At 39.9% G+C, this 10,673-nt stretch overlaps 1 protein-coding gene across 1 annotated transcript in view; it reads right to left on the bottom strand.

The window, feature by feature from the left end:
- Positions 1-10,399, bottom strand: part of prom (prominin) — a 47,257-nt gene extending 36,858 nt beyond the window's left edge. The window contains exon 1 of the mRNA XM_069302970.1: positions 10,009-10,399. The gene's annotated coding sequence lies outside the window, so the exon portion shown is untranslated. The remainder of the gene's footprint in view (positions 1-10,008) is intronic.
- Between the last annotated feature and the right edge of the window lie 274 nt (positions 10,400-10,673).

Consider the following 10,673-nt stretch of genomic DNA (forward strand, 5'->3'; position numbering starts at 1 on the left):
AAACTATAAGACTTTAGAGACTCCTGGAACCACTTACCACGGAAGCTGGTACGTGTTTTACCCTTCTGGTCAGCCCGTTATCACCTGTAGTCCCGCTGATAATCTTGCTTGTGTCTACTCTTTAATAGTACCTAGTGCTCTCTTCCAAGCCCCAATCACTGGGAAACTCTCCCTATTGGTCATGGACGAGTGACTGACCCTAGATGAGACCGGATTGGAAGCCAATCCTCTTTGAGCGTTAGAGGAATATCCCTACTAACTGCAGACCAGTAGTTAGTAACTACGGGACAGTAGCTCTAAAGGTTGTTTGTCACTGTGTGTCTTCCTACCACCAATTTCCCGCGCTTTTTCCTGACAGTGACTTGCCTTCAAGTGACTTACTGAACAGATATCCAACCTGTTCATATGTTCTTTCTTGTTCAGGATGCGAGGAATGAACATTAGTACTACATGGTCAAATGTATTTGCTGCCTCAGGTCTGAGCAAGTTGTACCATCAATTACCATGGGATCAACCAGTGGGAGCAGTTAAGAGCTTCAACTGGATAGTGTGGTCCTCCAAATAACCAATTAGTGCAGATTTAGTGCCTTATCTGAATGTTCTCTGGAAGTCACTGGTAAACCGGGTTATTCCCGTGTCACAAGTACGTGTCCAGATTTACCTTCTCGTACCGGAGAAGCTCATGGTTGCTGCAGAAAAAAGTCCACTACGGGCTCACCATAGCCTGTGCTACTTGGAACTTTTTGTTCCAAGGAGGGAATCTTAAACAACAACAACATCATGGTTGCAGCCGTGTAGAGAAGGTTCCGGAAGCTTCCCACAGTACCGCGTCCTCCCCCCCCCCCTCGTGTAAGGACAACACTGTACTCAACCCATTAACACACCGTATCTCAACTTTATCACCAAATGGTACTTATTTAAAGATATTACAGCTTCCGTTCAGATTTCTCATTCCCTGGATGTTACGGTATATTCCTATTTGTACTTAATTCGCCAATAATCACTTTTTTTTAACTTGTACCAAACTCCTCATCCAGTGGCCTTAGAGAGATCGTCAGAGCCTCTTGTCCACATTAATCTTCGAGCTGATTAGGTGCATTAGCGCTATTGTTTGTTGACCATTAATCTGTGTTCACTTGACCGTTAAGTTGACTACTGAGGAGCATAATAATGAGTTTCATATATCGTGTCTTGACACCTTCTGCTTAAGCAGTCTTTGTTTTAGGTACATTCCAATTTAGGCCCAGAATTGACTTTCCAAACTGTACCTATTTACTTAAGACTTTCCAGACTCCACTCTGGTAATCTTTATAAAACTATATATGTATATATGGGCTATACATGCATGCATATATTTTGGGTAATTTTTATGGAAAATTATATTAAAATGTGTACAATCTCGTCTCGGTGACGTTAATTGTAATACTTGTGTAAATATTCGTCAATCAATACAATCAATGTAAACAAAACGCGACATTATTCACCCATGATTACTCGTTTGTTCTTGGGGGTAGCTCTTATTGACACCCCCCTCCCCCACACACATACATACACACAGCAAAGTAAAGTTATGGAAATGAGATCAGTTGTTAGGAGACCAAAGGGACAGTACACAATGAAGGGGAACTGCCTACCTGTGACGATTCGAGAAAGAGCCCTGGGAGTGAACGTAACACCTAATCTAACTCCCGAAGGCATATATAAATAGGATAACGACAGCAGCGTACTCTACACTGGCAAAAGTTAGAACATCATTAAGAAACCTAAGTAAGGAGGCACTTAGGGCGCTTTACACTGTCTACGTGAGACCAGTCTTAGAGTATGCTGCCTCATCACGGAGTCCCCACCTGAAGAAACATATAAGGAAACTGTAAAAGGTTCAGAAGTTTGCGACGAGGCTTGTCCCAGAGTAAAAAGGGATGGGATATGAAAAGCGCCTGAAGGAACTGAACCTTACGACTCTAGAAAAAAAGAAGGGAGAGAGGGGATATGATAGGAACGTATAAAATACTCTGGGGAATTGACAAAGTGAAAATAGATGAAATCTTCACATGTAATATTAACAGAACGAGGGGACATGGGTGGAAGCTGGAAACTCAGATAAGTCATAGAGATGTTATGAAGTTTTCTTTTAGCGTGAGAGTAGTGTTAAAATGGAATGCACTTAAGGAGCAGGTTGTGGAAGCAATCTCTATTCATAATTTTAAAACTAGATATGATAGGGAAATGGGACAGGAGTCATTGCTGTAAACAACCGATGGTTAGAAAGGCGGGATCCAAGCGCCAATGCTCGAACCTGCAGGCAGGCATAGGTGAGTACAAATAGGTGAACACACACACTAAAATGTATATAATCCGCCCGATGGACTAAGATCTCCCAACGGGGTCAGCGCCGTAAATATAAATCTTAATTACTTGAGCAAAGTTTGGCGATTCCGACCATAACCATGACGGCCAATAGCCTGTTCCACCGGCCGAGGCTATCTTCCGTCTGTGTGCTTGTGGGACTGACCACAGCATAGACTACCTTTGCTTAGGATGGGTTGCCAGTGCTAGGCAACACTAGCTATATATAATTCACAACACGGGCACTGTATTACGCCCTCTTGGTGCGTGAGTTATTGTTTGTAGTTCCTGCGACCTTTGCTTGATTTATCGTAGAGAACACAGACCTATCCTAGCTGAGGTTCTCTCGCTATCCTGTTGATATTTGAACTGCTGCCTTGCCTTTGGCTTGTTACGGGCTATTCGTGCCCATGTCACCTCTTGGGGTAGCTTAATCTTTCATCAGTCTTTGGCTTGGGCACTAGCTATATTGTCTTGACGTCAGAGGCCTAGTGGCTCTCTGATAGGTCGACGTACAACCGTATTCAGTTTGATGGCTGATAACTCAACACTGTCCAGATAATAATAATAATAATAATAATAATAATAATAATAATAATAATGCACAAACAAATAGCATTAACATTATAAATATGTTAATGATAATAATTTGACAAAATAATGGCTGATCAACCCGTTGGATTTATTACGAACTTAATGCAATTAATTAAAAAATCTGCCTATTTGAAGTAAAATTCAATAAATATTGAAATTTTTAGATACAGTGGCGCTGAAATGGTCTATTTTTCTCTAGCAGCCTATCATCTAACCTATCCAATTTGACACGAATTTTCCTGTTGTTTTCCTCAGATTCCTTACTTTCTCTAGCATGACCTGCTTTGTTCTCTCTTTCTTGAGTTTCGCAATTCAGTTTACCCCTTAGTTCTTCGCTCACTATGTTGACACTGTCCTTTCCACCGGTTTCTTGTGGAAAATTTAACGAGGACAAAAAATCACAGAATCAATGAGCTTTTGTTGGTATAATTCGTCTTGGGAGAATGTTTGTTGCAGACGCAAGGTGTTAAATTTGTTTGAAAATTTAGTATAAACAATTCCTTCTGTCTTTAGTTTGTTCCGTTGAGATTCAGATGTGAAACTTTGCCCTGAAGAAAGCTAATTTCACGCTGGAGATGAACTTTGGAAACGTAATCCTGGCTGTGAGTCTTGCTGGTTCGAAACTCTTGCAGGGAGTCGTAAGTCTTACAGGTTCACACTACTATCGTTGTCTAGCCTTCGAGTATCTGGACAAATTTCTTGACCTATTTGTTCTCATTCCAGCACGCTTGAATTTATCAAAAGAAATCTTAGTTTTCAGTTTTGCTGTTTGTAATATAGAGAAGAAGGGGAGAATAACAGACAATTAAAGAGAATGCGAAGGAGAGAGAGAGAGAGAGAGAGAGAGAGAGAGAGAGAGAGAGAGAGAGAGAGAGAGAGAGAGAGAGAGAGAGAGAGAGAGAGAGAGAGAGAGAGAGAGAGACAGAGAGAGAGACAGAGAGAGAGACAGAGAGAGACAGAGAGAGAGAGAGAGAGAGACAGAGAGAGAGAGAGAGAGAGAAATATTTGAAGGGAATAAGAGACAATAAATCATCCCTTTTTAAGAATTAGAACAACTTGTAAGAATACATGTTGTTGATCCTCACTAACCAACACCGGCTCTGTTCCTCCACCCAGGCTCCATGGCATGCACTGACAACAGTAACATATTGGTCCCTGGCAACTGCAGTAGCTACCTGTTGTGTGTCAGGGAGACCTGGGAGGTGCAGGGCTGCGACGCCAACATGTACTTCGATCCATCCGACGGCAAGTGTAATGGCACATTCAATTGCAATGGTTAGTTACTGTGCTCTATAGATAACATTTGTTGAGTAATCTTCCAATGTTTACTGTTTTTCCTTTTGCTTCTTAGTATTGCCTGTTAAACAATCAATTGTCATATCCCCCAAACCCCCCCTTTAACACTTAGTGTTGGTATGTATCTTTATGAAAATAATGAGGCCGTACGATAGGATAGAATCCTCATGTCGTACAATAACATCGTACGGCATCAATATTTACTCGTGTATAACACGTTCTTTGGATTCCAGTGTACATATGTATCTCTTCTCAACCTCTGTGCACCTTCCTTTGACTTGTGCCATCATTTCTTTGATTGTCTTCCCCCCTACGTTCTTCCTCCTATTCCACCTGCCCAAGATACTCCCTTATTGTCATATAATTCCTTTTCCTGTTGTTTAATCTCCTTTCCCTACTCTCATGACTTCATAACCCATCTGTTAGAAGTCAAACAGTAAACCTTTGACTATCTTGAAGTCAAAGGCCTTTATACAATAGTCGATGGCTCATAATGGCATTTGATGATCAATGTTTTCTATCGTCCTCCTCCTCGAGTGGGATCAGGTACAGAAGGCTTGATATATCTCCTCCGTTTTACCTTGTATCACCTTTTACCTGTTGTGTTAAAAAAAGTTCCTTTCAATAACTCACAATAAAATTGTACCCCCCACGTTTCTTCCCCCGCCATGGGTGTACCTATATTTCCACTCTATCTTTCTATGATTTAGATCCCTTAATATCAGAAATATAGCTCTTATTATATGTGCCGTTGTTGCTGTTTTCTGCAGTACACCTTTGCAATTATAGTTTGTTTATTCTTTCATGCTTCTGCTGCTAGAGGTATATTCAGTCTATATGTTTGTATGATTTTCAAGTTATTCAGAAATCCAATTCATTTTCATAATGTCACTCCCTTTTCTAGTCTTTATTTCCTGTATTTCCTTATTATTTAGTAATTCAACAGTTTTAATTTCCACCAATCACATCAGGGGAGTGTCTCACTGAACCTCTCATTTAATTCCATCATCATTGGTATACCAGAAGTGAGGCTCAGCCATGTCCACTTCTTATACCTTACAAATTACGTCTGAATTTGACCGTTTGCCCGTATGGCCAAAAATAGACGTAATTTGAAAATAAAAAATGAAAATAAATTTTGGATATGTTTTTCCAAAAGAGTAAGTTACGGGTCCTCTGGTAGGTTAGGAGGACAGGAAATTCTCCTATGGTTTCAAAACGTCATGAAAACGTTAATTGAAAGTTTCCTCTGCTAACCTTACCGAATAAGCCGGAGGACGCAAACAGAAAACGGGACAGTGCATCACTTTCGGGTGCCGATTTCTTTTAAATTACGTCCATTTTTGGCCATAGCGCGCATACCAGCGAAAAGCGACGTTATTTTTAAAAGGACGGGTTGCCTCACCAGCTTCTGTGTTCTTGTTCTTTTCCAGACATTTCATGTAGCCCGAATGGAACTCTGCTGGAGTCGGGGTTCTGTGGCAAGTACTGGAGATGCTCTGTGAACTACACCTGGAAGATGAGGCTATGCGAGCAAGGCTACAACTTCGACCCGAGTGTTGGCAAATGCAACAACACTTATATTTGCAACAGTAAATTATTACCTATTGAAGCTGAAGTAGTAACAATAGTAGGCCTACCCTCTGAAACTATCGTGAAAGACTATCATCACTTTATTCATTCACACTGATAACCGATTAGTTTAATATATCACTTTGTGTAATAGTTTAGTTTATTTATTATGCACCCCATACCCATCTTGTGGGCGGTAGTGGAAAGGGTTACAGAGGCACATAATCCTTTGTGTAATACATGTAGGTATCTCCAGTATTACATGTTCTACCAATCCTGCACTTACTACCCTCCATTTAAGACAATTTCATTAACCCTTGCGCAGCCAAACAAAAGTATTTCATCGAGGTGCGCATGGCTAAAAATAGTGTTTGTCTCCACAGTCATTTGCAAAATACATTTCCGAGATGCCTTTTACATTATCAATTCTGGTGACTACTATGAGCTTAGCCCTAAACTCACATCACCATTTGATATTTGATACAGCTGATACTGGCTAACCCTAAGCTGCTATCACAACTGGATGTCCACAGCTGGCAGGTATCACAAGTGGGCGACCACAGCCGCTAAGTATCACAGCATATGCATAACTACAAATGTGTATTATCTTTAACAATTTCCCAAGATGATACAGGCAGCAAGGGGCTTGACTTGCCTGATTTAATAGCTTGACTGTGCCTTTCCAGACGGCTGGTCCTGTACTCCCGGGGAGATCGGCAGTGACCCCGGAGACTGCGGCAAGTACTGGGTGTGCAGCAGCAGTGGCAGCTGGTTAGAGAAGCAGTGCAACAAGGGCCTTTACTTTGATTCACAGAAATTCGAGTGTGGAAGCTCGACTTGTGAAGGTGGGTCACGTGTTCCGATGGTCCCGGTGGGGGGGGGGATATAGTGGGCAGTTGACAAATATTTTCAAATGTCACAGAATCCTGGGCTCATTTGTGCTTGATGCCACATGAAAACTCTCATTAAGCATTACCACTGATATTACTGTTATTATCTGTTAATCGTAGGACCACCTCAACTCTGACATAGGTACCTAGGTTTCCAGATAGTTTTGTAGTATCAAAAATGCTCGGCTGACGCCCCGTCAACGGGTCGAAATGCTGATGGAAGGTACGCTAATGTTATGGAAAACTAATTTTAACCAGTATATCCCTTAAAGATTTTCCTTAACCAATTCCCTTTCTGGGAATTGGTTAAGTCCTCCTTGCCTAATCATTCTTATCCTCTTACTGTGCAAAGTTTCTTGTAAACAGGTTGTTTATTCCTTTTTTTCTATCCAAATCCTCTAACACTTGTGCAGACGAGGAGTCACAATAACGTAGCTGAAATATGTTCTTGGCATATTCCTAGACAAGAGACTCAACTTCAGTACCCACATACAACACATAACTAAGAAAGTCTCTAAAACAGTGGGTATACTCTCCAAAATCAGATATTATGTTCCTAACTCTGCTCTCATCTCTCTATATTATGCACTAATCTATCCCTATCTCAACTATGGTATCTGTGCATGGGGTTCAACCACTGCAAACCACCTCAAGTCCATCATCACCCAGCAAAAATCTGCTATCAGAATAATATCAAATTCTGATTTCAGACAACACACAGCCCCCTTGTTTAACTCCCTAAACATGCTAAACATAATCTCACTCCACAAATTCTCTTGTGTCAACTACATTTACAAAACCCTGTTCTTAAATGCAAATCCTTGTCTGAAACTCTTCTTAGACAGATGTAATAGGACCCATTATCACCACACCAGAAATAAATATCTTTTTGATATCCCCAGAGTTAAACTTAATCTGTGTAAACACTCTATGCAAATAAAGGGACCCAGTTTATGGAACTCACTCCCTACTGAATTGAAAAGCTGTCCAACTTTTACATCATTCAAAATCAATACTAAAAAGTACCTAATTTCATCTTCATAGTTTTTCACTTTTTGCCTTAAAATTGCACTGTATCAATTGCTACCCAATCTCCCAACCTTTATGTTCCCAATTTGAACATCTTTACCATTGTGATCATTGCTGTTTTCTTATATGTGCTGCCAATCTGTTGTATGGTGTTTATAAATCTTGTTTATCTGTATCTTTTGCTACCCAGTCTCCCAATCTTTATGTACCCAATCTGAACATCTTTACCATTGTGATCATTGCTGTCTTATATGTGCTGTCAATCTGCTGTATGGTGTCTATTAACCTTGTTTAAATTACTAATCAAGCTGTCAATGTAATCAATCAGAGCTTTAATATAACAATATGCTTTAATATACCTACTTATCTCTCTCATCTCATTTTTCTCTTGTAATGTATCTATCATTTATCAATTCTGATTGAAATTACCTACTTAAAATTATCTGCTAGATTAAGGACCTGCCCGAAACGCTGTGCGTACTAGTGGCTTTACAAGAATGTAAATACTGTACTATCCAATGTATTCTCACAAACCCAATGTACCTTCTTGTATATATATAAATAAATAAATAAATAAATAAATAAATAAATAAATAAATAAATAAATAAAATAAATGTTGACCAGACCACACACTAGAAAGTGAAGGGACGATGACGTTTCGGTCCGACCTGGTCCATTCGCTCTAACACTCTTCAGCGCTACTGTGTCCCTATCCTTGACTCTGACTGTATACACAGATGTCTCCCAGAGTGTCTGATTACCCTCTGACTTCTCCTGGTTGACCACGGGGATCGTGCCTAGACGATCGCTATTCATTGATTTTTGAAAGTCCATAAACTGTGTCATCATAACTTTCTGACCCTCCTGTAATTCTTTTATTCTCTTCTGGCCTTCTTGTATTATTCCATCAGTATTTTCCCCTTTGTTCTCATTTCTTTCGTTTGTATTTTCGATTGCAATGCTTGGGTCATTGGTTAGGGCTTTTAGTTTAGTTCATTTATTATGCACCCCATACCCATCTTGTGGGCGGTAGTGGAAAGGGTTACAGAGGCACATAATGGGCTCAGGGACTGAACCCCACAATTCATTTAGCTAAGCAAGTTACAATCTTGATGAGCTAGTTACAAAATTCAATATAAGTTCGTCACATCAACAATGGGTTCGAGATCGACCTCAAGTACAGGTTCTAAATTAAGCAACTGACATATGTAGAGAGCTAGTGTCACAATTTATATGTTTGTCCTGCACACCGCCCCCCATCCAGTGGGCAGCCGTAGATAAGTTACAATCACTCAGTTACTACCTACAGCAAACTGTGGATATTTGGCTAAAATTTCTGGTAGCAGATCATTTTGAATGAAATATTTATACATCGCTGGAACATTGGTTATAGAATTGTCTCTAAATTCGCGTATCTTTTCGCACTCCATCACATAGTGACGGAGGGTGTGCGAATAATTTTGTTGACACAGTTTACATTTGGTCAGGTCTACATCGGCAGATAATGAGAATTCCCAGAGGTTAGGGCTTTGCCAAGGATATTATAGGTGAAGCAGTGAAAATAAAAAAGGAATATCTCTTCGGTTTGCTCGTTGTTACACTACTGATACATATACATATAAAATCCAGAGTGAAAAATCATCAGGATTTAAAAAAGGGGACGTTTGACAAGCCGCCGGCTTAGTGTCCTCACTGAGGCCACTATAGTGTGTTAGTTTCCCTCGGGTAAACTCAGGTAATTTATATACCTTCCTTATTTTGGTATTAACGATATTAAAGTTACCACTTATTTCTTATTACAAATTATTATTCTGAATTATGCAGTCCCCGTGGCGAAGTGGTCAGACTCTCGCCTGGCGTTTCGCGAGCGCTTTGGGCTGGGTTCGTATCTTGGCCGAGGAGGATTGACTAGGCGCCAATCCTAACTGCAGCCTCTGTTCACCCAGCAGTGAATGGGTACCTGGTTAAACAATTTGGCGGATCGTATTCCAGGGAAAATTAGGATTATTTAAGGACCTGCCCAAAACGCTATGCGTGCTAGTGGCTGTAAAAGAATATTAGAACTCTTGTATGGTTCAATACTGGTAAATAATTAAATATATGGGCACCCTTGACTGGCCACTTTGTTTACATTAATCAGCTGGGCGCTTGGTCTCTCCGGTGGAGGGGGGCGGAAACCCCCTCAATGATCTTATTATGGTAATGTTGTACTATTAGTATGCATGTAAATATGCTTATACAAACACAACTGAATTGAATTATATATGTACAAAGGATTACTTAGCTGAATGGTGCCTCTCGATGGTCGTTATCCTCTGATGCTAAAGATGGTTGGATTGTTCTTTCAATACTTGGTCACAGTTATTAGTCGTTTTTCCTATTTGTTTACGATTAATGATTAGATATCTATTATTCCACTCACTAAGCTGGCTGGATGTTGAGCCGCATGTAAATATATTCCATTCGCTGTATTTTATATCAATATAGTTCAGGCTGTAGCACTATACTAGAGCCTTCTCAAACTTTTCACAAAGTGGCTCTATTTACCACACACACACTATAGCTCTTTGATCGGTGCCCTGGCACAGCTGGGTAGCCTCAGTAATACGTGGTACACATCACTCATCACAGACCGTCTTCCCTGGCGTTCCCAACAGCACTAAACTCTCCCAGGGTTGCCAGATCTAAATTGCTGAAAGTAGCGAGCTCACGGTCTAAAAGTAGCGAGTTTGTAATAAGAGTAGCCCAATTTTTTTTAGTGAATGATATGGGTTTCAAAGTAATATATTTTGATATATAGAGTACACTACACAATGTTAATTGTTTTATTAATATTATTTCTGCACATACACACTCACACACACATATTATATATATATATATATATATATATATATATATATATATATATATATATATATATATATATATATATATATATATAT

Source organism: Procambarus clarkii, chromosome 49 (assembly GCF_040958095.1).
Source record: "Procambarus clarkii isolate CNS0578487 chromosome 49, FALCON_Pclarkii_2.0, whole genome shotgun sequence".
Classification (NCBI taxonomy): Eukaryota; Metazoa; Arthropoda; class Malacostraca; order Decapoda; family Cambaridae; genus Procambarus; species Procambarus clarkii.